This window comes from Neofelis nebulosa, chromosome 3 (assembly GCF_028018385.1).
Source record: "Neofelis nebulosa isolate mNeoNeb1 chromosome 3, mNeoNeb1.pri, whole genome shotgun sequence".
Taxonomy (NCBI): domain Eukaryota; kingdom Metazoa; phylum Chordata; class Mammalia; order Carnivora; family Felidae; genus Neofelis; species Neofelis nebulosa.
The window spans coordinates 116682967-116689889 of NC_080784.1; positions in this window are offsets into that span (position 1 = coordinate 116682967).

A 6923-nucleotide genomic window follows, 5' to 3' on the forward strand; every position below is an offset into this window, starting at 1 on the left:
ATAACTAGGGGATCTGATCTAATCTGGGAAGAAGAGATTAGATGAGAAGTTCAAAAAAAAGGTGTGTTATTAGTGTTAAGTGCTCCAGGGAGTTCAAGCAATATGAAATTAAAAACAGGATACTGATTTTTGCAGTAGGGAGGTCAGTGGCAAATGTGGTAAGAACAGTTTCAGAGGATACGTTGCAGCTGCCAGCTCATGGTTAATTGTTAGAGCTTCCCAAGGAGGAATGGGCTGCTTTGTGAGGTGGGAGTTCCTCCTTTTAGAGATTTTCTTCAGAAACCCTTGGCTTATCACATAGTATACGCTCAACAAACACATGCTTACTAACTGGTAGGGATGTTACAGAGTATTGGATTGTTAGACCAGATAAACTTTAGGTCTCTTCCAACCTTAAGTTTCTAAATTGTCACTAATTCTGAATTTGTGAAAACAGTGAATTGGTTATGCTGAAGTTTTTCTTCAAGACCTATCAAAATGGCTTGACATAGAAATTTATAGTGGGTGTAAGATTTTAGGGACTGTTTTGAACAAATTGTTGTCAAATGCTAGGAGTCCAATTTACATATAGTTAATGCGTTAATCTAAAACAAGATACTCTAGGGGCACTTGGGTGGCTGAGTGGGTTAAGCGTCTAACTCTTGATTTCAGCTCAGGTCATGATCTCACAGAGTGGGATCGAGTCCCATGCCAAGCCCCACACTGGGCTCTGCTCTGAGCATGGAGCTTACTTGGGATTCTCTCTCTCCTCTCTCTGCTCCTCCCGCATGGGCACGTGCTAGCATGCTCTAAATAAATAAACAAACAGGGTACCCTTATTAAAATTTTTGGCATTATTCTTGTGACAGTTCCATATATATCACTATATGAAGGTAATAAAATTGTATTTATTTAAAGTAAGTATATAGTCTAGACGTTGATTTTTATCTGACCTTTCCTATCATTCCCTAATTAGTTGCATTAGTGAAAAAGGACAATTTTTAGAACATACACTCAATGGCTGGCTATAATCCCCATTCAAAGATTTACAATAGATGTTGCTCAATTACTTTCCAAGAGATATGTTTTGCTCAGATTCTGAAATGTTTGCTGTTCAGGGTACAGCTCACATTGTAATCCTTGTTCTTGAAACTCTGTGCTTGCGGAGAATGACTTGAGAGGAATTTCACTCTTTTCCACATGCTTCCCCAATTTCTGAAGACCACAGACATTCGGGAAGGACCTCAGTGGTGGCTCTGGTGTTTTAAAATGTGATTTGGGGAGTGCCTCAGTAGCTCAGTTGGTTGAGCATCTGGCTCTTGATTTCGGCGCAGGTCATGCGGTCGAGCCCTGCTTGGGATTCTCTCTCTCTCTCTCTCTCTCTCTCTCTCTCTCTCTCTGCCCCTCCCTCCATTCACATATGCTTTCATTCTCTCCCTCTCTCTCTCAAAATAAATAAATAAACTTTAAAAAAAAATGTGATATGGGTACCCAGCTGCCACTGTCACACTGCAAGGGAATCTGAAAGGCAAATAGAGAATGTGAATTCCTTGCCACTTTGGGGAGAGAAAAGCATATTTTAAGAGTTGCAGTAGAAAAAAATCTTAAAGGTGGGTTAATTTTATGGCACTCCTGGAACATTTAAAGGAAACAAATAATGACACAACTTAGCTTTAGTTGTTCCTGCTGTGCCAGCATTACAAAATAGTTAATCTTATGATCTCTCAGTGATACTATCGGAGGTAGCAGTGGAGTGGTTCCAGAATGTAAACTCACAGAGTGAGTGCTTTAGACTAAGACAGCTTCTGCAGGGTAAGTCAGACATCCACTGGAATGAACTTCTATGAGGGTGGGCACCACTTCTATGCTCCCACAATAGTCCCTCACTGATGGATATGTAAGTGCTTTCTAATTTTTCTCAATTACAAACAATGCTCTACTGATATCCTTGTGTATACTTTTTGTGTACGTATTTCAGTTAGGTCTGAAGAAAAGATCTCTAGAAATGAAACTGCTGATTAAAGAGTAATTATATTTTACATTCTTATAGCTATTTCCAAAATGCCCTTCAAAGAAGTCACAGCAATCTATACTTTCTGAAATTTGTGTTCCAGAAATATTGACCCAAGAAGAAAGACACTAGGGAGGCATTTATAAGTTGTGTGTGTGTGTGTGTGTGTGTGTGTGTGCACGCACGCGCGTGCGCGTATGTTTTTATTAGAGATTAAATCATACTTCATTAGATGCCTGTTGAACTCTAAGGCTTTTACACTACCCATTCTCAGAGACCTGGGTTGATAACAACTTCTGTCTCTACACACAGACCTGAGACATTGTATCCCAGAGATTTGTTGTGTTATTTTGGGGTGTTTCAAAGAAATTCATGATTTGGTCACTTGAGTTTTGCTTCTTTTGCCAGTTTTTCTTTTGGCAAGGAGGAGACAGCGTACAGAGAATGACGATCCCAGGGGAGGTAGGAAAGGAGATGTAACTCCTTGTGCATGTGGGTGTACTTCTGCCTACAGCACTAGGTATGGAGAATAGAGAATGGTCGGGAATCCCTAAAAGGATGGGTTTTGAATACACATAGAAGGAATCATAGAGCAGTTGCCGAGCTTGGTGCTTGAGATCACAGGCACTGGTGTACAAGTATAACAAAAAGATGGGAAGGTAACACACAGAACATACTTCAACAGTTATCTTTCACGGCTATGCCTTTTTATTCTTGCTGACTTTTTTATATTTTAGGATTTTCTTACAGTGTGCATGTATTATTGGAATGTCTTAGGTTTCCAAATTGGAAAAAAAAAAAAGAAACAAAGAAAAAGAAAACTAAAGAACTTGGATTTTAGTTCTGCTACTTCCTAATTCTGTAACCTTGGGCAATTTTTAAAAAATTTACCTTTAGTGTTTTATTTATTTTTGAGAGACACAGAGAGACAGAGTGTGAGCAGGGGAGGGGCAGAGAGAGAAAGGGAGACACAGAATCCGAAGCAGACTCCAGGCTCCAAACTGTCAGCACAGAGCCTGATGCAGGGCTTGAACTCACAGTCTGCGAGATCATGACCTGAGCTGAAGTCAGACGCTTAACCAGCTGAGCCACCCAGGCACCCCAACCTTGGGCAAATTTTTAAATCTTGCTTAGCCATAATCCTCCCATTCTTAAAATATGAATAAATAAGTTAATCATGAAGATTAAGTGAGATAATATATAAAAATGCTTAATATGCACGAAGGACAAGGACCTGGTACACAATAGAGCCCAGTGAATTGTTTCCTCAACAAAATCATTATTATTACTAGTGGTGGGAATGATAGCAAACAACTTACATACAGAAGTGGTGGACTGTGTAAAGATATCAGTTGGTAAGAACTTCTTCATACAACTCATAATTGAAAAAGCATTGCAGGGGCGCCTGGGTGGCGCAGTCGGTTAAGCGTCCGACTTCAGCCAGGTCACGATCTCGCGGTCCGTGAGTTCGAGCCCCGCGTCAGGCTCTGGGCTGATGGCTCAGAGCCTGGAGCCTGTTTCCGATTCTGTGTCTCCCTCTCTCTCTGCCCCTCCCCTGTTCATGCTATGTCTCTCTCTGTCCCAAAAATAAATAAAAAACGTTGAAAAAAAAATTAAAAAAAAAAAAAAGAAAAAGCATTGCAATTCTCAAGAAATGAAGGACAAGGAGAGTAAAGGTAAGTGCAACAGTTTTCTCAAGAAGAATGCTTTTTTTACAGGTGGCTGGTGCATAGAGATTAATTTTAAATCTGAGGAAAACTTTATGTATTAAAAAAGATCTTAACGTTTATTTATTTTTGAGAGAGAGAGAGAGAGAGAGAGAGAGCAAGTAGGGGAGGCGCATAGAGAGACAGGGAGACACAGAATCTGAACCAGGCTCCAGGCTCTGAGATGTCAGCACAGAGCCTGATGTAGGGCTCTAACTCATGAACCCCGAGATCATGACCTGAGCCAAAGTCAGACGCTTAACCAACTAAGCCATCCAGGCACCCCAAACTTTATGTATTTTTAATCAATATCTTATAGCAGGTGATATGTACTCTTCAGACTTTCCTCATGAAACACAATTATTAGCTCTCACTTTGGAATCAGACCAATATCCATTACTGCGGGTCGTAACACCAGCACTGATATTTATTGTTTGGGTATTCAAATAAAGTCCAAGAGGGGCACCTGGGTGGCTCAGTCCATTGAACAACTGATTCTTGACTTCAGTTCAGGTCATTATCCTAGAGTTGTGGGATTGAGCCCCATGTCAGGTTCCACACTGAGTGTGGAGCCTGCTTGGGATTCTCTCTCTCCCTCACACTCTGCTGCCCCCCAACTCACATACACCTGTGTGTTCTCTCTAGTTCCTTCTCTTTTGCTCTCTCTCTAAAATAAATAAATAAATAAATAAATAAATAAATAAATAAATAAATAAAATAAAGCCCAAGTTATTGTTTATGCTTTTTTAAGTCAAGCTCTCAGCTTTTGTGGACGTGTCCCTTTATGGATCAAATTAAGGTTTTTAATTCATTTATTAATAACCTACAAGTAATTTCACTTAACTATGGATTATCTTTTTGTCTTTACAGTTCAATATGGATTGTTATGCTTCCTTAGAATTTATATACCAAGAGAAATAAAGCCATATTAAATTTCTGGCTGAGGAAGATGGGGATTTCCTCAATTTTAATTGTTCAAAGTCATCTCACCACTTCAACTTTTCTATTGCCGATAAGCAGCCTCTCTCTCTACCAAAAAGCACTACCATGAACTGGTTTCTTTGCATTTTCTTGCTTTTCAGCATTTGTGATTTCTGTCTCCTTTGTTTTATGAGGGGTCTCTTGGCTTATTCATAGTTAAGTGATAGACTTTTTTTTCCCAATTTTTTAACATTTATTCATTTTTGAAGGACAGAGAGAGACAGCGAGCATGGGAGGGACAGAGAGAGAGGAAGACACGGGATCTGAAGCAGGCTCCAGGCTCTGAGCTGTCAGCCCTAAGTGGGGCCAAACTCATGAACCCGAGAGATCATGACCTAAGCCGAAGTCGGACACTTAACTGACTAAGCCATGCAGGCACCGCCACCCCCCCCGCCCCGTGATAGACATTTTTAATCTCAGGATTTTTATTAAAAATTGTGCATAAATCTGAGAGGAGGCTTTTGGCCATCTACTCTGAACTTATAATTCCTCTTTTTGTTTGAACTCCTAACTCTAGTGTTGACCTGAATCCTAGAATCATTGATCCTCATTTCTTATGAGTAAGTATTTTCATTGTTAGTGCCATTTGTGTTCTTATTTTTCAAAGTCTTTCATTTTCAAATATTTTTGCATTCTCAAAGCCTAACACAGTGCCTGGCAAGTGCAGGCCCTTTGTGAGGGTTTATTGGTGTTAAAGCAACCACTTCCTTTGGTTAAAAATCTGCCCAAGTATTTAATTGGTTAGATGTAGATCTGTGTTATCAGCCCTCTTGCACATTAAAACCATCTCTGTGATTTGAAAAACACCAGTGCTTAGGCCCCACTGCAGACAATTTTGTCAGAATCTTAGGAAGGTGGGGCCCAGGCATTTCATATAATTTAAAAGTTTTCCAGGTGATACTAATATGTACTGGGGCTGAGAACCACTTATGCAGGTCACATTTTTTGGTAATTTATTTTAATGTTTACCTGATAACATTTTTTCCCTTTGTAGTCATTACATCAATATCCAATAACCTAGACTTCCTATGAGACTTAACGTAGATGTTTGCCCAATCTTTTATATGCCAAGAAAAAAAAATCATTTTCCACCTTCTCCTCCTTTCCACTTTTATTTAGTACATTTAAAAATTTGTGAGAAAGATAAGAGATCTTGAAAGCAACACAGTGTTGCTCTCAGAGCCTTTGTTCTACCCACTGGGTGTATTATGACCTCACCCTTTGGTTCCTAGGATGGAAATTAGCTCTAGAAATGGTACTTGGTAACAACACATACATACATGTGAGGGGCCTCCCTTACAAATGTTACCTATAATCCAACAAATAGTGACTTTGGGACTTGAAAGATTCAATGAGAGAGTACAGTTAAAATCTAAAAGCCACTTAGAGTTCAAGGCATTTTTGCCTTCAAAGGCAAAACAAAGTTAAATTAAGGGGTTGAAAATCATAGTTCTGAGTGTGATGTTTTTAAAAAGAGTTATTTTTTGTAGCTAGTGTAGGGCATAGTTTTGTCTACGATTATAAACACTGCCTTCTAATCTTTTTTCCTCCGTACTCCTAGCCTGTTTTTATGGCACAAGGGCAAGAAGTTCTAGAATTAAAGGGCTTTTTGGTGTCCTTTGTAGTAAAACACTGTATTCTTTCCATAGTAAATGAAACAGCCACAAAAATTATGATCTCACTTGTAAGATAAATATTTGGATAATTAGAGTGGTTTTAAAAGGAACTCTCCCACACACGAATACAAACAAGAAAATGTTTATTTAGTGAATAAAAAGATTCTATCAGTAGAGCATAAAATTTTGAGAAAATACTTGAAAATATTTTTAGAAGATATTTGTTCTATAGGAATTAGCATTTCTGGAAAATCATGAAAAATAGGTCGCTTCAAATGATAAACAAGTACCTTTGTACTAAGTTTATCAGATACAAAGCAAAGAGAAAAATTGACTATTAACTAGTCAGCCAAACTAGATCATTTAGACTATTCAAATTCATTCTAATTAGATTTAGCTAAATTAGCAGTATAATGACCATTTTTAATGTATTTTTACATTTTATTATATTATTGTTATTCATTTTTATTACTGTGTATGATTATAATTTCACTATGCGGTAAATAATTGATTCCAAAAAGATTTTTAAATATCTTAAGCAGCACAACAATCTTATTATTTCTTGTTAAGATTATTATAAAGCTTTTGAATTAACAAATTAAACTACCTAATTGTTTGGTCAATACCTAC